At 46.2% G+C, this 22,523-nt stretch overlaps 2 protein-coding genes across 3 annotated transcripts in view; both read right to left on the bottom strand.

Moving 5' to 3' along the window:
• Nucleotides 1–17,052, bottom strand: part of gcgrb (glucagon receptor b) — a 42,672-nt gene extending 25,620 nt beyond the window's left edge. For both annotated transcript variants that reach the window (XM_076040145.1, XM_076040155.1), the window contains exon 1: nucleotides 16,875–17,052. The gene's annotated coding sequence lies outside the window, so the exon portion shown is untranslated. The remainder of the gene's footprint in view (nucleotides 1–16,874) is intronic.
• r3hcc1l (R3H domain and coiled-coil containing 1-like) overlaps nucleotides 13,338–22,523 on the bottom strand; it is a 145,585-nt gene continuing 136,399 nt past the window's right edge. Inside the window, exon 8 of the mRNA XM_076040209.1 lies at nucleotides 13,338–13,349. The gene's annotated coding sequence lies outside the window, so the exon portion shown is untranslated. The remainder of the gene's footprint in view (nucleotides 13,350–22,523) is intronic.

The raw sequence follows: 22,523 nt of genomic DNA, 5'->3' as shown, positions 1-22,523 counted from the left end.
CGGTTTTGGCCAGATTACTCGACAGCAGGCACTGACAAAAACACAAGACATGACTCTTTTTCTGTCGCACTGGTGTACAATTCTGCATGCAAAAGTAGGCAAACGTTTTTGAGACAGTGATGGTATCCAAAAAACAAAACAAGAAAAGAAAAGAAAAGAATAGAAAAGAAAAGAAAAGAAAGAACAGATACAACCTCCAACCACCAAAGAAAATGAATATTCAGCTGACTTTGTTTGGATAAAGTCGACATGCCGTCTAAACCGACTAATGACTTGTCACAACATCCGGAGGCTTCAAACATTCAAATGTTGCCTCCTTGTTGCTGGGGCAGATTTCAGTTTGTTCTTTTAAAACAAAAACAAAAACAAAAAAAAGCAAAAAAATGACTAACAAACGCACACACAGAAACTTCTGATGCATTCCACTCACAAACGCAGCCTTGGGGCACAGCTGCGCTGGTTGGACGTTGGCGTGGCTGCGCTGGCTGTCATTGTTGCCACGGCAGCAGCACTGAGTCAGACTCACACGTCTCTGAGAGAGAAACTTTTCAGCGGAGGTTGGAGAAACATCTGGGACATTCTAATTCACTTTTAGCCAAGTTTATCTTTACAATTGCTGAGCATCCAGGGGCCGCTGTGATGAGCAAAAAAAACAAAAAAGTGCACACAATAAAGCCCATAATCTCTCTAGATAGCAAAAGAAAACCAATTTGAAAGCAGCAATCTGTAGCAATTAAACCGTCAGCTCACTACACAATACAGTTGAATTAAAACCAATCCAGGAGCAGATTGTCAGAAAGTTCCAGTTTGTGAACTGGAACTCGTGACTCCCCCGACTCCAACCAAAAACAAACCCCAAACCCTGGTGGTGCAAAAAATAAAAATAAAAAAAAAATTGAGAGGTTAATTTCCCAAGGCAACCTCGTCCAGTCCACTGTTTGGTGGGAATGTGATTCTGATGCAAAAATAAGAAATGCACCAAAACGAGGCATTATGGGACGAGGAAACACAGCAAACTGCTGCTGTGAGCACATTATTAATCCCCGAATGGAATGGAAATGAGCCTGCTAAACAACAGGTGTGAAACTGACCGTTTTGTTTTTTTTGTTTTTTAGATTGGATTTACTACCTAGTGTCACCTACAACTGGACGTTTGGGATTCACATTCCAGTTTCTGTTGTTTTTTTTAAATCCATTTTAGCGAAAACTGAAGGCTGATCTTCCACAGAGATTTCTTCCTTTCTGCTTCTACAAAGGTAAAAAGTAAAAACTTTTTTTTTTGAAAGATTTGAAACTTTTTAAAATGAAAATAATAAAATAAATAACCTTCCTCTAAAATATTATCCATTTTTATACTGAACAACACCACAGCAGAGTTCAAATTGCTCCACTTCATGAATTCATAAATAATAAGTGAATGACTTTGGACAGAATTTGCGTCTCTTTAAAAATGTTTAAAAAGTAACAAGCATGTTTTTTCAATGTAAGGAGTAGAAAGTCATGATACTTGTGTACAAACATAGGAAGTAAAAGCAGAGGGTTGTCAGAAAAAGAAATACTCAAGTAAAGTACAGACAACTAATAAATCTTGACTTAAGTACACTTACAAAGTATTTGTATGTTGGTACTTCCCGCCTCTGCTCCCAACGGACTTTGCACGAACACCGACTCTTGCACAAACACGAATAATAGTGGGGAGAGAGCAGCGAGCGTTGGGGTTCATTTTTCTACGTCACCGGAGACATATTTCAAATTAGGGATGACGGTGATTAGATAATGATGTTAACGCTGAATAGAGCCCAGTGACCCAGAGGCATTCAGAGACACAGAGATTAATATCTGTGTGTACGCGCGCGTGTGTGCGTGCGTGCGTGTGTGCGTGTGTGTTGATGTTTGTGTGGGTACATTTGCATCCTGGAGCCGAGGTCATTGGGCTGCTGTCCTCAGCACTGCTTTCAAATCACGTTACGCATAATCACATTTATCATGTTTTTTGTGTGTCACAAGGCTAAAACGTACACACATAGTTTATACGTGTGGCCAGAATTCTAATTCTTCCCTATAGACCGAATGGATGAAAGACGGCTCAGATTTTCAAATACCTTTCACTTTTCTTTTTTTTTTTTGTTAATAAGCGTCATGCACGGTTACAAATGAGGAAGGGTCGGCGCTCAGCTAATGGACGGAAGGACTGATAAGGAGATCTAAAATATGGTCACAGTCTCTCCTTGTCTCGCTGCTGCTGGCTAATAAAAGGAAGAACGATGCAGAACATGGTGATGTCATGCGGACGCTGACCCCGAGTTTCAGGACATTTGCAGTTGCAGCAGCGGCGGAAATTTTTATTTTTTTATTTATTTTTTTTTTTTTGGTTTGCTGCGGTGACTTACAGCCGCCTGTCCGTTAAATGTTGAAATCACAAATGGATCACCTGCCAGAATGGATCAAAGTGCGTCAAAAGACCCGAATGAGGCGGCAGAAATCATCCATTTAGCGCCGATCGCGTCCATTCGAAGGTCGGGAAGACAAAAACTACAACTGGATCACAACGAGACTGGAAACCTCTGGAAAGGCCGTGGCAGAGAGTGAAGATCACCCTCACTCACTCACTCACTCACTCACTCACTCACCCACTCACTCACTCACTCACCCACCCACTCACTCACCCACCCACCCACTCACTCACCCACCCACCCACTCACTCACTCACCCACCCACTCACTCACTCACTCACCCACTCACTCACTCACTCACTCACGCACTCACTCACTCACTCACCCACCCACTCACTCACCCACCCACTCACTCACTCACTCACCCACTCACTCACCCACTCACTCACTCACCCACCCACTCACTCACTCACTCACCCACTCACTCACTCACCCACCCACTCACTCACTCACTCACCCACTCACTCACCCACCCACTCACTCACCCACTCACTCACCCACTCACTCACTCACCCACTCACTCACTCACTCACCCACCCACTCACTCACCCACCCACTCACTCACTCACTCACCCACCCACTCACTCACTCACCCACCCACTCACTCACTCACTCACCCACCCACTCACTCACCCACTCACTCACTCACCCACTCACTCACTCACTCACCCACCCACTCACTCACTCACCCACTCACTCACTCACTCACTCACTCACCCACCCACTCACTCACCCACTCACTCACTCACTCACCCACTCACTCACTCACTCACTCACCCACTCACTCACTCACTCACTCACCCACCCACTCACCCACCCACTCACTCACTCACTCACCCACTCACTCACCCACTCACTCACTCACTCACTCACTCACTCACCCACTCACCCACTCACTCACCCACCCACTCACTCACTCACCCACCCACTCACTCACCCACCCACTCAGTCACCCACTCACTCACTCACCCACCCACCCACTCACTCACTCGCCCATTCATTCACTCACCCACCCACCCACTCACTCACTCACTCACCCACCCACTCACTCACTCACTCACTCACTCACCCACCCACCCACTCACTCACCCACTCACTCACTCACTCACTCACTCACTCACCCACTCACCCACTCACTCACCCACCCACTCACTCACTCACCCACCCACTCACTCACCCACCCACTCAGTCACCCACTCACTCACTCACCCACCCACCCACTCACTCACTCGCCCATTCATTCACTCACCCACCCACCCACTCACTCACTCACTCACCCACCCACTCACTCACTCACTCACTCACTCACCCACCCACCCACTCACTCACTCACTCACCCACCCACTCACTCACTCACTCACTCACTCACCCACCCACCCACTCACTCACTCACCCACCCACCCACTCACTCACTCGCCCATTCATTCACTCACCCACCCACCCACTCACTCACTCACTCACCCACCCACTCACTCACTCACTCACTCACTCACCCACCCACCCACTCACTCACTCACTCACCCACCCACTCACTCACTCACTCACTCACTCACCCACCCACCCACTCAGTCACTCACCCACCCACCCACTCACTCACTCGCCCATTCATTCACTCACCCACCCACCCACTCACTCACTCACTCACCCACCCACTCACTCACTCACTCACTCACTCACCCACCCACCCACTCACTCACTCACTCACTCACCCACTCACTCACTCACTCACTCACTCACTCACTCACCAACCACAGCTGGCTTTATGTGGAAGGTTTTGACACGAGAGAAGAAACGGAAGGTTTTCTGTCACAGAGCAGTGTCCTCTCTACAAGGCCGCAACAAGCAAACAACACTTTTGGTGATTGTGATTCATCGCCAGACATCTCATTTCCATTTTTTAGTTAGCTTTAGAAAAATGAACGTCGATCTGACCGACCCGCCGAATTGCTCGGTCACTCAGTCGCTCAGTCATGTCTGCTCGTGTTCTTCATTTCTGGGTGGCTGAAAACGGAGAGCAGAACCTTTTACAGGGCTTCATCGCCGGGCTTTGTTTGATGGCAAAATTTCTCTTTGGACGGACGAGTTGGTTCATGAGCCGGCGGACAAAAGAACGTTTGTGTATGTGTGGAGTGTCATTTCCGGCTTAATCAACGTTACCGATGCATAAAAGAAAAAAAAAGAAAACACCACAGACCGCCACCGATACACAACTGGGCGCTCGCATAATTTCCACAAAGACCCTCAAGACATGTGATGGGGGAAGACATGTAACCATGCATGCAGCAAGTGCATTAGCACTTGCACACACGCACACACACACACACACATTCACACACACACACACACACACACACAGAGGCGCGCACGTGCAAATACGCTGCTACCTTCATGCATGAAGGATGCGAGCAATGGCTTTACGTGGTGTTTAGAGACCATGTGTGGAAACGTGCACGCTGTGTTAATGCAGAGACCAAAGGCCGAAGGTCAGAGATGAGCTGAATGATGGAAAACAGTGGCCCGTTCTAAAGGGACGGCTCAGAGAACCAGTAGTACATCTGTGCAGACCAACAGTTCTGGTCCTGCATTTCTAAGAATTTCTGTTTTTCTCAGGAGGAAAGGGGGCGGGGTGGTTGCAACAGTGCCACCGGCCGGACTGGCATGTAAAACTGCAGATATCTTAGCGTTCTACTCAAATACCAATTTTGGTCAAACAAGTTACACTTTTAAAGCCTGAGGACGGAGACTGAAATCCAGTGGGGATCTGCTCTGGAGGATTTTTAGTCCACCACATTTTTTTCTGTGATGTCAGCAGAAACCTTTAGACTTTCTGATACCACCAACATAAATTACCAAGGAGTGCCGCGTTTCCACTTCCTCTACTGCAGGTAATATCTGGGACTAGCCGCCTGGTTTCACGGCGACCGCCACTTGCCCTTGTTCCGCCTGCCTGCTTGCCGAGCCTTGAGCCGATATTTTACACCTCTTTTAAATCGAGGATTTAATTAAAAACATCAGCATTACGTCAAGGCAATGGGGACCTGCAGAGGTGGCATGAGCCATAGTGCAGATTGATCGGCATGCGCTGTAATTGGGAGGAGAGTTTGGCCCGTGTCCCACTTTGGCAGAATCAAGCAGGAGTGAACGGCAGCTCATCAGGTGGCGGCTGACGTTCACGTCTGTATGAATCATCTCACGTCACCTCTCAATGGAACTTAAAAAAAAATTGAATTTGAAGCGGAGCGGTGGTCGGCCCACGGTTGCGGCAAGATCTCCGAGGTCTTTCTGTTTGGAGTCTGCATTTTCACCCTGCATCCACTTTGCCTCTCTTTGGGCTCTTCAGCTTCCTCCCACAGTTTAAAAATCAGACGTCAGGCGACTTGGGAACTCAGGGAATTGGCTGTCCCCCAAGACAGCTGGGATTGGATCCGACATGCCCCCACGACCCAGAGCGCGGGAGAAGCGCTAATGAAAAATGAGATGAAGCGCAATTAATGTGTTCATGGAATGCAGGTAATTGAAACGTCACGAAGAACACACGTGAGCAGAATCAAATCCTTCCGCTCGCCTTCCGTTTGACGCCCGCAGAGAAAGTGGCAGACTGCGAAAAACAGCGTCAAAAACACAATTGGGAAATGAGCGGGGAACCCCTGCGGGAACCTGCTGCCGCACAATATTGGCTGACAGGCAGAACATTGCAACATTGTCAGCGGTACATCTGAAGTGTTGAGAAGAGCGGCTTCATTAAGATGAGCACGGCAATGTCATCTGTCCCCAAAGCCTCAGGCCTCACTGTCAAAGGAACCAGTATGATGAATGTATTGAAGAACATCAGATTTGGAGAGAATGGAGCCATGTCATGGATACAGATGAAAAAAAAAAAGTTGGATGGCTCAGAACAGCATCTTATGGTGTTTTTGTAGTGCTTTTTATGTTTTACTTTTTGTTTTGCCAAATTGCCGTGTGATCAACTGGTAGGAAAAGGACAGTGTGAATCAAGGACAGTCAACAGAATATTTTGTTGTATAGCTGCCTCAGTGTTGGGAAGATGGACCAAGAGGTGGGCATGCTCTGACCCTCAGCTATGGTCATGAGCTCTACTTAGGGACAGAGAGGAGAGTGTTGTGGACGGTGGGGAGCTTCAGGGTGGAGCCGCTGCACCAGGATTTCTCCGGGATTGATCCGTCTTGGAGGTGTTCAAGGCAAGTCCACCTGGGCAAGTCCTGTCTTGGAAGTTAAGAGGAGGAATCTGATCCTCCGGGTGACTGGGGACTGCACCAGGTCACTTTCCAGTTTGAACGGCAGCGAACTTCACGGCTAGCTACCGCAAATTTACATCACAGAGACGGTTGTGGAGAAATTTCTGTGCTTCCATGTTTTTCTTAGACACGTAGATTGTAGGTTTGGACCATTGCATTTAAGCCTGAAATATAATGACAGTACACATCTAACTCTCGATGTAAACTCCAACGTAGTGGGTGCGTGAGGATCACTTCAGGGAAATTTTTCCAGATTTGGAGAGAAGCCAACCTGGGAACTGAAATTGCACTTGGATAGCAAGAGACCACGTCCCACAGGTCCCAGAGATCACGAGTCCAGACGAGTTGGCTTATTGAGATAAAGCCCCGGACTCGCTGAACGGGGTTAAGCATCACACCTGGGGAATCTCAGGAGCATGGTGGAGTTTGAAAAGGCTGTTGGTGAGAATTACTGTAGGTCACTGGAAACACCCAACAAAGCCTGCTGCCACCAAAACCCCAATGACAGATAAGCCAAAGTAAATGAATGGATGGATGGATGGCATAGAAAGCAGATTGTGACAGATGACAATGTCTTTATGTTTGCATCTTTAATGTGTTAGGCATTTCACACAGACCACAGGTCGACAATATTCACAGCTCCGTCTTCAGCCCCGCCTCCTTAGTCCACACCTGGCCACTGTTATTATTACTACCTGCACCAGGGATGTCCCATTAAGAAACTAACATCCGACAGGCCCATGTTAAATGGGGTGTGCAAAAAAAGATAGTAAAGAGCGATGCAGGTCATAGTAAGAGTGCGTGACCAACCAGTGAGCGAGCTGTGGGGAGGAGCCAAGATAGATCCTTACTACTACAATGGAGGAATCCTCCTCCTGTTATACTCTTGACAACAACAGACATTGAGCGGATTCTTTACAGTTGAGGCTCACAGCAATTATCTTATCAAAACAACCAAGATATGAGAATTATCTCTGGTCCCCTGGTTTAATTTTTCTATTACTTGACTTGTGCAACACACAAAGGTCTTCTTTCACCTTCAAGTGTCTCAGACGAAGGATTCTGCTCTCAGTTCTCTGCTCCGGGGAGAAGTGACATCTGTGAAATCATATGGCATGTCTCCATGTGACAGATCGTACATCTTCAGTCTCATTCTCGGGCTTGTCTCATTTGTATTCCATTCGGACACGCACACACCATGCTCCTTGACATTAATGCCTGTCTTCATTCACGCTTCACAGCGCAGGCCTCGCATGGTCCCTTAGATCCGATAAAAAGGAAATTCTGTGTCACCTCCAGTTTCAACTGTGCCTACTGATTTCTCTCATATGAGTTTGCAAACGTCTCGTTATTGCTGCCATTTGGAAAACAGTCGAGGAAAACCCTGACTGTTTACATCCGGAAAATGATCTGGTCGATCAATTAAGAGCAGTTAAATTTAAGTGTGTGAGAACCGCAGCTGTATGACTTCCAGAAGATAAGTGTTCTGGTCGATTAAGGCAACTGAGAATTTCCAAGACAAGAGAAATGATTCCTAGGAGTGCAGTGAATACAGGAAGGAGCTGTAAAACGCCAGCAAAGTCACGGGGGGAAGAGCTCAGTGTAAACATACAAACACACATACCAGCGATCTGAACTGGACACGTGGAGTATCCCATCATTCCCAGTGGTCCATACCTCTTACCAGAGTGACCCATGGTTCAGTGGTTCAGTGAGGTCAGAGACGAGCCCTGAGTCTACCACCAGCACAACAACTACTACTACTTCACTCCTAGTTCTAGTACTACAACACTTAAACCACTACTACTAATACTTCTAGTACTTCAACTACTATTAAAACACTTCCACTACTACTACTACAAATACTATTACAACTTTGACAACCACTATATCTACTACAACGCTTCAACTACTACCACGAAGACGACCTCTACACTTACTACTAATGCTGCTACTATTACTACTACCACCACCACTACTACTGCTATTACTACTTCAACTACTACAACAACTTTGCCTTCTACTGTTACTTCTACTACTTCTACTACTACTACTACTACTACACCACCTCTACTTCTACATGTTAAGCAGTGTGGGCTTGTTGCGTAGGGATCTTCTGTCAAGATAAAGTTAGTGGTAGGACTCCTGGTATTGTCTATTAAATGCTGCTTATTTTTCCTTCTGTCTCCTCACTGGGCCTTTTCCTCTTTCCAAAGATGTTTGTTTTCACTCATGTTGCTCGCTAGCTTGCTGGCTAGTGGGTTTAATCTAGGTGGTAACATATCACGTGACCAAGACAAGCGTCTTGACATGCGTCAAGAGTCGAGCTGTAGATGGATGCAACGGTGAGAATCCAGTCATTTTTCAAAATAAAATTGTTCAGACTCAGATAATAAATAAAACTGAATTAATTTAATGGAAGTTAATTACTATTTCTGTGTGGCCTGGTACCAAATGACCCACGGACCAGTGCCGGTCCGCGGCCCGGGGAATGGGGACCACTGGTTTAGAGCATTAGAGAAATTTGTAAGTTTTTTTTATTTTTTTGTTTGAGCAAGAGTTTTGGAAAAAAAAAAAAGTAACCTTGTATCCTGTATTGCTGTTTTTTGTGGTTCAAGAATCCACACAGTGGTTTTTGTTTTATCCTCAAAAGTTGATATATTGGAACATTTATTCACGACCCTCCTTTTTATTCTGTGTTCATATTCCCGAACAACCAAACAGATATTTTGCCACCCGACAGACTGGCATCCGCGAAGAACGTCAGCTGTCCCGTTTGGGAGCCGCTCCCGACAAAAGGAGGCATGCCGACGGATGGACGGAGGGGGGCGGGGGGTAAGTGATACCCCCGGAGAGCGAACGTTCACCTGTCTAATTATAAATGCGGCCTCATTGAGCGCTATTGTTGTCCACGCTAGCCGAGACACGCATACAAAGAGGAGCACGTGGGTGCACCTGGGACGGATAAAGGCTTTTAATAACGGTGAGGGACGTCTTGGGTCCGACGCCATCAGCCTGGACACAACGTTAGCGCTGCCTCATCAGTTTGTACATGGCCTCCCGCACAACACTGTAATCATGCTGTCAGTTCACTTGTCGGGGGTAATAAAGAGGTTTGTTGACGTCGGGGGTTTGTGAGTGGGATTCCAGGAGAGACGGCGAATCTTTAATTACGGGGACAACAAAAAAAAAAGTATCTTTGGACTCGTCCAAGTGTCAGACAAACCTCACCTTCTCCTCCCGCCTGCTGATTCCAAACTGGTTTGCCTGAATATGTGAATGGAAAAGCGTCATCTTAGTGTCACTGTTGGCAGCAGGTTTATTTTCAGCAGTTGATCTCGCTGCCATCAAACTGTCAACCGCTTTCGCACAAGTTTTTCCATTTTATTTTTAGCAAAGCACATTGGCTGCAACTGCTGGAAGCCCCTCAGCCTTATTTCTACTTGGGACGCACAGTTGCACAGTTTCTCTTAATGGTCTAAAAATGGCCTTTTTCTGTGAAGGACAGATTGGTGTGACAAGTTCAGCCACCGGGGCTGTGATGTCACATCCGCCCTCACAATAGCAATGGCGCCGCCCGTCGGATTAACAGCTAAACTTAAACGGCCTTACTTTGAAATACCTTTTGCCATCAGTGTTAAAAGATTTTTAGGGTGGGAGAGCTCTTTAAAATGATGATCACTATGTTTTGTGTTTCATGTCCACTTAGGCCCTGTTTTCACTTGGTCACTTGTAACTGTTTTGGGTGATTGGATCACGAGAACGGATCTCGCAGCATCTGTTCGCACTTAGCCATTAACATGCGTCTCGAGCGTGCCATTTGTGATCGCATCACACCCCCCCCCCCCCCCCACACCCCCCTGCCGAACCTATGCAAATGCAACATGCGTCATTTCCGTTTTTAACAACTGGGGGCAGTAAAGCGCAAAACCACGGCGAGTTTTACATGACAGCGAATAAGAATCAACTTCCTGTTTGCGGACTATATCAAGTCACTCGTTTTAATTCTACTGCAGCTCGTATGGATCCGAACGAGGAGTAACGACTGGTGGGACAGAGTGGTGACGACTTTATTTTCGGATCAACAGTGGCTGGCAAATTTTCAGATGCAACGTCGCACATTTAATCTCATATGTGGGAAACTGTGACCGCTGCTCCGCTGACAAAATACGCTAATCCGGAATGAAATTTATTAGCATGCTAATAAAAGAGTCTAACAAAAATGATTTGTTTTCGCTTCTTGTTTGTAACTTTATAATGACGACGCCGGAAGTTGGGGCGCCGACCAAGTACGTACACGGGAGAGGTGAGTGGAGTAGTGAGTGGAGCGGTCCTTAATGTGGACTGAAGTCGCATTCTGTTCACACGTCCGTGACGAATGCGTTTTTATGCGATGCGACTACCAAAACCACCTCGGATGACAAAACGGATTTGGACTGTTTGCACTTGGTTACTTTGTGTGTTTTTTGCCGATCGGAATACGAAAAACGCATGAAATGACCAAGTGCAAACAGGGCCTTAAAAGCAACACAAACTGAAACAGCATCATCCAAATCCAAAAATGATCAGATTTAGATTCTGGTCTTGGCCTTCGCTGTCACATGTTTTTTCCCTAGATCCCACCACACGCATTGTCCATTATTAATGGAGCTCAGCGACATTTGATATTGAGGGGAAAGGTAAGACTGATTCTTTTTTTTTTTTTTTTTGCTCAAACACAACACGATCAGACAACAAACTGGATGTATGGCGAGGACGTGGGGAAGAAGGAAGCAACACTCAATTCATGCACAGTCACACATGGCGCAGAAGAAAGAGAGAGGAAAATATAGAGGCAGTCTGACGCGGCTTCCACCCCACTTTTAGCGACCGAGCCGTTAACGTGGTGGGCCCGTTTAAGGTTGGGTTTTTTTTGTTTCGTTTCGTTTTTTTCTTTTCACCATCGCCAATCATGCGTAACTGCCTAATTAATCCAGACAGCCATTAGCGAACGGCGCTGCGCAGCTTCGGCGGAGCTAATAGCTCAGAGCACCAATTAGACGCGTTAGCCTTCCCAAGTGCTAGTAGCGTCTGCGACTCAACAAGCTGGATTAAAATGTGCTTGGTGAAAGAGTGCAAGGCAGCAAAGCAGAAAACGACTCCTCAGTTCGGCCCCCCAAAAAAATAAATCTAAAAAGCCCTCAGAAAGGCCTTGATCGCGCGGCGAAATTTGATGACAGCGATCTCAGTGGAAAAAACAACAAAATAGCGACCGTGGAGACGCTCTCATATTTTACCCTGCTCTAATTAAGCTTCCTGTGTGTCACCAGTGACCCCGTAATGCATCATCCGCATCACTGTTTTAATTTCAGATCCATCATTTCAGCCCAGTTCCAAATCTGCAGCCGGATTGAGATCCAACTGTTTTTTTTGTTGTTGTTGTTTTTTTCGTGTTTCTTTTTTTTTTTTTTTTTTTTTCCAGCAGAATGTTCAGCAACACCGGGAAACACCGATAAACACAACACATGGTGCCCCTGATTAGCCACCGGGGGCGCCGCCCCGCACTGACAAGATCAGCACCAGAACGGGTGAGATTAACTAATGTGATTTTAGCCGACGGATGAAATGTCACCCGGTGGGGTTAAAATATGCCGCTGCTGGTGTGTGTGTGTGCGCGCGTGTGTGTGTCCCCCACAGCTTGCATGCATGCGTCAGAAAGCAGGCCGGCTCAATGTTGATGAAATAAACAGTGGTGTTTATAGATCAGACCTTCTCTGGACCAGGACGGACATGCGTGCATACACACACACAACACACACACACTGGGACACGACACGTCTGTCGACAGTCCCCCTCTCCACACACACACACACACACACACACACACAGAAAGTGTTGCACAACTCAAAGGACTGGGACACAGATGGAACCGCGTTCAGTTCAGTTAGTGGACAACCTGATAGAGAGTCACAACCAGCTGCAGCTTCTGTGCGTGTGCTCTGTTGCTGAGGTAACATGAGCCAATACATCTTAACCCCACAACAATGAATAATGAACTGAGGCATCAAGTGAAGAGAGCAAAAGAAAAAAATATGAACTATATAATATATTGAACTTCCTGTAGCTCTCTCTCTCTCTCTCCCTCTCTCTCTCCCTCTCTCTCTCCCTCTCTCTCTCCCTCTTTCCCGCCCTCTCTCTCTCTCTCTCTCCCTCCCTCTCTCTCTCTCTCTCTCTCCCTCTCTCCCTCTCTCTCTCTCTCACCCTCTCTCTCTCCCTCCCTCTCTCTCGCTCTCTCTCGCTCTCTCTCGCTCCCTCCCTCTCTCTCTCTCTCGCTCTCTCCCTCTCTCTCTCTCTCCCTCCCTCTCTCTCTCGCTCTCTCTCTCTCACCCTCTCTCTCTCCCTCCCTCTCTCTCTCTCTCCCTCCTCTCTCTCACCCTCTCTCTCCCTCCCTCCCTCTCTCTCTCTCTCCCTCCCTCTCTCTCTCTCTCTCTCTCTCCCTCCCTCTCTCTCTCTCTCTCTGTCTCTCTCTCTCCAACTTTGAAGCTCCTTGCAGAGATCCAGCGCATCAGCCTTGTGTATGAAGTGTGACAGAGAACGCAGGCTTGCCATCAACCTTCGATTCCTACTTCACTTCCTGCCACCTCGTTGTCGGGGCATTGTGCCTTTTTCTTCTTCTTCTTTCTCTCTCCTAGCGTTGCCAGGCCTCCTGGAGGTTGTGCACCTCGCAACGCCCTGCGGCGCATCGCGCTCACGGAAACTGTGAAAGACGTGCAAGACTGTCGCTCTCGTCCTTCATTCATTGATCGTGAGAGAAAAAAAAAATTGAGTGAATGAAAGAGAAACCCACAGTGCGCTGAGCTTATTACCGCTTCAAATGACAGAAAATTCAAATTGTAATTGGGAGTAACGTGACGGCACACCACGTTTGATAACGTGGGGCGTTTGAAAAAGAAAACCACGCAGACGGCACAAAGAACACAGCATCTCATACTTTTCAATCATAATGAGAAGACAAAGAAGAAAAAGATGAAATACTTTCATTTGCATTTTTTTTTAGCCTTTGGCTATTTTTGCTATATAATGTGCAAACTTTGGTTGTACCCAGTTGCAATTTGTCGCCTTTTTGTGGCCTCCAACCAGCCAGTCATAGGCAAACTACAGCCCAGGGGCCTTATTGCGGCCCGTAACACTTTTTAATCTGGGCCGCCAGACATGAAGACATTATAGTAATAGTCAGTAATAGGAGTAGGAAAAAAAAATCTATTACTTAGATTAATCGCGATTATGACATTGCCATTTAAGAATCGATTCACAAATTTAAGAAATAGATTTTTTTAATGAGGCTGGAACTCATGTGCGACTGCACTGCAGCGTTGTACCGCACCATTTAAGGTGACGCACACTAGACACGCGAGCGGGCAGATCCAAACCAACTCATGAGACGAGACACCGACACACGCGGCATTAAAGACGACTGAAAAACAAATTTGCCCGGCTCCTTCTGGATCTAAAGCCAGCACGCGGCAGCATTTTGGGTTTTACGAGGTTGAGGGGAAAAAGAAACTGGACAAAAGTCACACCATTTGTAAGTTGTGTCACGCTACAAACAAATATTGTGGGAACACAACGAACATGAGGAACCGTATCGCCCGCTAGCACCCGGAGCTGGAGGAAAAAACAGAAAATCCTCCAGTTGCTCCAAACCAGACAACCATCCCCAACACCAGAACAAAGCTGCCAATAAATCGCGATTCTCGATTAATCGCGATTAATTGCATCGTAGCCCTCTGAATCGGAATCGAATCGAAAGGTAAGTCATAACTTAGCTGTGTTTCATCCATTTTTTTCAGTGTTTAAAGAGTCATTTCAATAAAGAGCTAATAACCGTGGAGCTTCAAAGACACATGTCTTGTTGTAACGCTTTTGATCATTTTCAATTGACAATAAAGCACATGTCCCATGGTATAATTTTTTGGGGTCGCCAAAACATTCCATCCATCTGCTCCTCCTCCAGCCCCTCTGTTAAATTTTGGAACCCATTGTGGCCGATGAGTCAAAAAGTTTGCCCACCAGCGCTGGGACAGAATGACACTTTACAACTCAAAGGAGGGAAAAATTATTGTTTGACCTGTCTGACGCCGAAGCGTTTTTGCCACGTAACCACGGCAATAACGCACCACTCTGCCGCCGCCTGATTGGCCGATCTGGCCATTTGCGTCAACCAGCGGTCGACAGTTGTCCCCTGTAAAGCCAGTGGTTCGGCCTCGGCTCAGCATGGAGACGGTGCCACTCGCATCGATTCAAAAGGCCTTCGAGCTTTCAGACCTGCGTGCGGCTTTTGTTTGCTGGAGAAATGAAGTTATTGGGAAAAAAAGACAAAAAGGACATTCTTTTTTTCCGTTTGTGTCGTTGTTGATGTTGTTCTTGTAGACAGAGCACGACCTCCTCTTGTGGGGGGGGGGGGGGGGCTTTGTTCGTTATGAGGACACAAAAAGGCATGAGGGGATAAAGGGAGGAGGGAAGTAAGGAAAGAGCATAATAGGATGAGAGAGCACTCAGGTCGGACGGCGTCGAGGGGAAACTCAGGACGAAGTCGATGTTGGGAGGGGACGGGGGGGGGTTCTGTCCATCCTGACCTCTGACCTCTTGGCCACCTCTGTTTTGCGCAAAAAGGTTACGTCACCTGATCACAACAACAACAGCTAGAACAGGCATGGGCAAACTACGGCCCGGGGGCCATATGCGGCCCGTTAAGTTCTTTAATCCGGCCCGCCCTACTTGGAAAAAATGATACTAACAGTAACTAAGTAATATAATAACTGTATTTCATCCCTTTTTTTCAGTGTTTTGATAGTAATTTCAATAAAGAGCTAAATACTGAGATAGATATTTTGTTGTAATGCTTTTGTTCATTTTCAATTGACATTAAAGCACATGTTGTCTACATATCCCAAGATATGTAGAAAATCCCCCTTTGTCAAATGTTAGAACCCACTGTGGCCCACCAGTCATAAAGATTGCCCACCCCTGAGCGAGAACAACAAAAGTCATCCTTATTCTCGCTACGCAGGTGAAGACAATTTAACAGTGTTCAGCACTCCCCCCCCCCCCACCCCCCCCCCCACCCCCCACGCATCAACAAAACAAACAACGCTGTCCCTCCGACTCAAGAGCCGCTGTCCTTTCCCTGTTTCCTGCACTCAGAGCTTCTCCCTGCCCACCAGTGCTGAAGGTGGAGTCACACCCCGGACTCGACAACACGACAACACGACAGGAGCGACCCACCAGTGATAAAAAGCCAAACACAATCACGCTCTCGGATAACTCCACAATCCCGAGCAACACTGACTGCACACAGAAAGCCCTGCCCCACCCTCCTGACCCCAGGGGGTGGGAATTGAACCCACAACCCTCACACATAAAGCCACAGTCAATTCTGCACTGCCTCCCTTCTTTTTTCAACCAGTACAATCATCAGATTTCCACAGTCCTTCTGCCTCGTCTTCCCCTCCTCCATACACAACTAACTACACAATTAACACAACCCACGACCCACAACCTCCTTGCTGTGACCGCCAAGCCGACCCATCAACTCTAACAACTTCAACTTTTAATCATACAAGTGTGAAAACATTCCGCTAATTGAATCATGCCGGGTCCGTCACTTAGACTAAAGTGTAGAACCGTTAAATCTGAGAGACAGCTGAGTCCGGTCTGACATCTTGTGAGTCTGCAGGTCGGGACCAACACAAACACACACAAACATAAATCATCCATCTATCTGTCCCCACGGCGCAAAGTGATCAACACATGTGCGAGGAAACAGCTGTGACTCGGTTGAGCTGTCAGAGCTGATCAAGACAAGACAGCAGCTTTGACCGTGTGCGCTGGAGGAAGGTGGGCAGCAGGGAGAGGACTCACTCAAAGACCGACTGACAGACTGACAGACAGAATCCCGCATACAGACACTGTGCCTGAAGTCTGTTGTCTTGTTCAGTGGATTGTGGCTCTAACAAGACACACACACACACACACACACACACACACACAGTTTAATATTTTTGTGGGTCCAATCAAACGCCAAGCTGCGGACAATCTCGCAATCACATTTTTATTTATTTATTTATTTATTTTTTTTACACTTAGTCTTTTTTGCGCTTCACGCCGGCCAGGTGACACTTCTTACCGGACCTCCTGCTGCTCGGCGGGAAGCCCCGCACTGGCTGCTGCTCATCTCCGAAGCCGCTCCTCTGACTCGGGCAGCGGCGGTCTGGCGCGCGCCGACACCGGCACCATGTCCCGACCGAGGAGGCGCGAAGAAGAAATCAAGAAGAAGAAGAAGAAGAAGAAGAAGAAGAAGAAGAAGAAGAAGAAGAACTAACACACTTGTTGTTGGTCAAAAATAAATAAATAAATAAATAAATAAATAAATAAATAGATGTTTTGCTATAGTCAGTCCCGGAAGCTTTACGCCGTCCGATCTCTTTGTAGCGCGTCCCTTCCGAAAAGAAAGAAAAAGAAAGAAACACTTTTCTGAATTCACTCTCGCGCCTCCCGCTGCGGACCGAGGTGAGTCAGACTGGTGGAGGCTGCGCGCGTGTCCCCTCTCTCGCGACTCCGCGCGCGCTCATGTTCTTGTCAGTGGCTGGGAATTTAACAGCATGCGACTTCCGGTCACGGACTTTTCAAAATACACCCGAAAATGCACGTGGTGGAAAAAATGAATGAACGAATGAATTGAATGAATGAATGAATTGGAAAAAAGATGTCTGCTGGAGGATCGGAAGGACGCACAGACAGCCATGGCCGAGAAACGGATGTCGCGGTGGTACTTCGGTGGACTGGCGTCCTGCGGGGCCGCTTGCTGCACCCATCCTCTGGATCTGGTCAAGGTGAGGAAGTGTGTGTGTGTGTGTGTGTGTGTGTGTGTGTGTGTGTGTGTGTGTGTGTGTGTGTGTGTGTGCGTGTAAAAGACAACAGACCTCAGGCACAAATGAATGAATGAATAAATAAATGAAATAAAAATACAGACAGAAATTGTGCAAAAGCGAAGGCCAAGCAACATTCATTCATCATTCATTCATTCATTCATTCAGGGCATGCGGCACAACATGAGCAAAATGAGCAACAATCCATCAACTCTTTTACTCAGTCCAGTGCTGTTTTTCTCTGCGAGTGTCGCTGCTGTGCTTCTCCTGGTGAGGGAGGAGAGACAAGGTTCAGGTGGGTGGGTGTTGGGGCGAGCAAAGTCCCAGCAGGGCCGAGAGTGCCGGCGCCTTTGTTTTGGCGCTGAATGGTGTGTGTGTGTGTGTGTGTGTGTGTGTGTGTGTGTGTGTGTGCGTGTGCGTGCGTGTGTGTGTGTGGACTGATCAGCCGACCAACAAATGCTAAAGTGCACGCTAACGTGATAATGCAATGCGTGCATGTATCTCTCCTGTAAGGGGTAATTGAATCAGCCAGCAGGTGGTTGCTTTGGATGCTTAATTTGATTTGATTTGATTTATTGAATTGCACACATACAAATGCAAAGCAATTCAGAATAGTAGATAATATGAATAGAAATGAAGAGTGTAAGAACCCCCGGGATGTCTTCTAGTTAAACCTCACTCGATTGTGACGGAACTGCTGCAGTCAAGATAAATTGAATCATTAAGTTAAATGATTAAATGTGATTTATTTTGGTTTTTCTAGGTTTTGCTTAATTGAAGTACTAAAAATCAAAATTCATTTTTTTTTTTAAATCATCATCATATGATCTTATTGGAAGAGTCCATAGAGTCTACAGAGGTTTTGTGTGTGTGTGTGTGTGTGTGTGTGTGTGTGTGTGTGTGTAGGGAATATGTCAGCCATGTGGACAACTTGCACCCTGAGCTTTAGATAACTAATGCAGTATTTTGTCAAATGACTCTGGATTTGTTTTGGTTTTTCTTTCGTCCAGTTCCTGGAGATTGAAGAGAGAATCCATTAACGTGAACCCTGGCTAAGAGAAGATATTGCATCACAGGCTGAAGCCTGAACGCTGTCAGCACTCCCAGTTATTGTCTCCTGGCCTCGATCTCACTCTCCCTCTTATATCCCAGATGGTATTTATGAAAAATGCAATTCAATACCGCCGTGGCCTCTGAACCTGAGCTGTCGCAGTTTCATCTGTGCTTAACACAGAGCCGAGCCTTTCAGGGATGATCCTCGGGTGGCCGCTCGAGTGTGGCACCGATGCGTGCAAAGCTGGAAATCGCCCTCCAAGTTGCCATAGTGGAGCGTGGATTTCATAGTGAAATATTTCATAGTTCCCAGTGTTCCCAGATCAGTGTTTAGTGGTCACTGTAAAGTGATGATGGGCTGCCCATCATGGGGTGACTTTGTTCATCCTGTCAGCTTCTCTTGTCTGTATCTCTGATTATTTCACATTGCGCCATTTAAAATCATTACATTTGGGGGAAAAAGCTAGGAAACCCGTCCTGTTGACCTTCACTAGCAACTACAAAAAAGAAGAATAGAAGAAGAAAAGTGGTATTGCTTCCTGTTAAACTGAGTGATTTGGGCCTGTGTGGCAGCGGAAGTCGGGTCTCCTGTGTCCTGCAGAGCACATTAGTGAGGCACAATAGAAGCAATTAAAGCAGAGATTTGAAAGTGTGTTTTCTCTGCAAAAGCCCGTCTGTGGATATGTACATTAATATCTCTAAGTAAAGCTGCTGCTGGTGGTGGTGGTGGTGGTGGTGATGGGGAGGGTGGGTCGGGTGGGGGTCCTATATATCCTCTGGGGAAATGAAATGGTGTTTTCAACCACCGCTGTCGTGCTGTGGTTTAATACACCCACAATTAATTCTCTTCCACTGCCTCCGCCGTTAATGTACGCCTGACATAAAAAAAACAAGCGTAAACGAGAATAATCACATTCATATATGCAAACCATCGCATCCTTCTCAGCCGCATATGTCCTCATTTTTCACGGTATCTAAGAAACGTCTCTGCCGTGTGGCTTTCTAGCGTTTTCTAGTTTCTATAACCATGCACACAAACACGCAAAATAAAAAGGGTGGGTGGAAAGAAAACCCCTCACTAAATTTGCCCCTATCGAGAGACACAGTTTCCATGGATGAATGTGAAATACAGTAGAGGACAGAGAAGCAAAAATCGTTTTGTCTTTAGGTCCCTATCCGCTGTCCTCAAAACACCATTTTTTTTTCTTGTTGGTTAATTTATCGCCCGAGGCTGCTCCACATGAGCCTGGGATGAAGAATAAAGTTGTGAACAGTCATTTATTTGCGTCTATGAATGTTCATCCTTTTTATGGCCTCTTGACACCACAACGTACGCGAAGGCAACATAAGTTGCATGTCTCACCCAGGAGAAGACAAAGGAGGCAGTTTATCTGTGTGGCCACGGCCGTGCAGGACGGGGCGTCGAGGAAGCGATCGATGTGTGAGGCAGGATCAGCGGGAGTCGCTTCCTCTTGTCACACGTCCATTTATCTTTATCTGTTACCCTGCTGGTCGCCAACACACAGCCAGTGTTGTACACACAGACTTTAAGACACTACATGGCTCCAATATTTTGGTGTTGTTGTTTTATCCTGGTTGTCCAGTTATAGGTCAGACAGAGAGACAAACAGCCTGGTCTGCCTCCCTCCACTTCCCCCTCAGAGAAACGCAGATTGGTCCCTGTAATGTTCAGACTAACCCCGATTGATCTGATCAAGACAAGGACTCTGAGCTAAAACATCTTACATGAGAATTTCCATTAACATTACTTGCCACAAAACTTTGAAAAAGAGGACAATTTGATCGGGGAGAAACAAGTGAACGATTGTATGTTTGATTGTATGCAAAATTAATGAATTCAAAACTTGGCTAGTAACCCTTTGTGGGCTGTATTTTTGTGTTTGGGTTTAATGCTAATTACAGCATGCTAGGATGCTAAGATTCAAGAATAATTTCATTTACATTTGCAAACCAATGCATCCTCCTGAGCTGATATGTCCTCATTTTCTAAGGTGCTCAGTGGTTACTGGCTCCCACAAGGAGATAAAACTGTGTTCATCCATGTGCTGTTAACGTGAGTTAGCGGGATACAAGCTTCCTAAGTGTTTTAAAGGTGGGCGGTCTCCTGATCGTAAACCCAGCCAAAGTATCCGTTTTGTGTCTCACAGTCTATTGATTGGCCGCCTGCCTGCATGCTCGCTGCAGCGAGGAGGTCTGGACAAAGTCCACTTTGTCAAAAAAGAAAGGGCAAACTGCACAGGCTCATGCTAGCACCAAGTAGCTCCATCGTATCAATTCTTTTCGATTTTGCCTCCAGTCCTGATTTTTTTTTTCTCCCACGCTTCAGTTTCTCATTATTTCAGGTCTTCCATGGGAAGACCTGAAATAACCCTAACCCACACCAAGACCCACCTGAACTGAAGGCTACCAGCGGGCTGCAGAATTGCCTTATTACTTCTGTTCAGTCCAACCAGTAATTTTCACCCAAAAACGAAATGGCCTGAAACAAATGATTTAAGTCGCCCCAAAAAATAGTGGCTAAAAAGACAAAATATATTTTCAATTTGGTAACAGTCTCAGATGTTTTCTCCATTGCAATATTCTATATTAATCTTTACTTTCATTTTCTGTATGTTAGTCTAGAGAGCCACGTTGTCATCAAGCTTCCTCAAAGCAATACAGATAAGCCCTTACTATAATCTACAGTGACTGCCTGTGCATTAAAATGATTTTTTTTATTCAAGTCATCAATATTTTGTAAGCGATCGCACAGGTGGAAAAATATGTCTGCAGATTTATTTCTGTGTTGCGATGATAATATAAATACATTTAATTCATCAGGTTATCAAACCCTCTTCACTCCATCGATCAAAGATTAAACCTGACAAGTCAATGGCAGTGACAATTATCTCTTTTTATCAAAACTGTCATTAAATTCCCCCTATTCTTCATCAGTTTTTCATCTTCCTGCAACAAATTGGGATTATTTGCAGACGCTGCTCCACTCCACTTGTTGGAAAATCTCTGCTGACGTGAAAACGCTGGAATCCTGAGGGAGATGCACCTCATGGTCATAGTAAACTTTCAGGATAGACACTTTAAAAGAAAGAAAGAGCAATAATAGCTAAGATGAATTCCAGCGCATGCCGCTGCTGGCTTCAAAATAAATCTACTCTTTCAGAAAAAAAAGATGACTTCCATTTAAAAATATTGCAATTTTACACACAAAAAACCAATTTCCTTATAAAATCCCAAAAGCTGAATGTTCACACCTCCCGCTGATTTCACGTGGCTTTAGTTCTTGTGCTCCCTCGTAATGGCCGAGGTGAGCGGCGACTGACATCTCCGCTCGGCGGGCGGTGATGGGTGCATCGACAGGGAAGCAGAGTTGCACATGCATCATAATGGTGGAATATTAGCTCTTTGCTGCAGATGGCGCTGGCAGGAAGGCTGTCATTTAGCGGAGAAGTGCAGGTGTTTGATTGGAGGCCTGCATGAGCCGATATTAAAAAAAAAAAAAACTGCAGTGCTCCGCCAAGGGTATAAAATGCCTTTACTGCCAAATGGTGCAGCAGGTGGAAATTTCCGGGTTCTTATTCCGTTTCATTTCCATTTCACGGTCCTTCATTTTTCTCTCCCTCTGTAAAGCTCACAACGTTCTCGCGGTTTGCATGATGCCACTCAAACCTCCGTCCACAACTTGAGTGTCTTCGTTCAGCATATTCTGCACTTTAGTTTCGCAAACATGCTGCGACTTCCAAGAAAGGCAAAAACAAAAAGCGTTTTGCACAAACTGAATTGAAAATATTCTTAAAGGGAGATTTCAAATACTAATTGCTCTCAGAATAAAGGCC

Source organism: Nelusetta ayraudi, unplaced genomic scaffold, assembly GCF_046127955.1.
Source record: "Nelusetta ayraudi isolate G7.1 ecotype Tasmania unplaced genomic scaffold, CSIRO-AGI_Nayr_v1 ptg000004l, whole genome shotgun sequence".
Taxonomy (NCBI): domain Eukaryota; kingdom Metazoa; phylum Chordata; class Actinopteri; order Tetraodontiformes; family Monacanthidae; genus Nelusetta; species Nelusetta ayraudi.
Note: the sequence above shows the minus strand (reverse complement) of the source record. Positions and strands in the feature narration are given on the sequence as shown.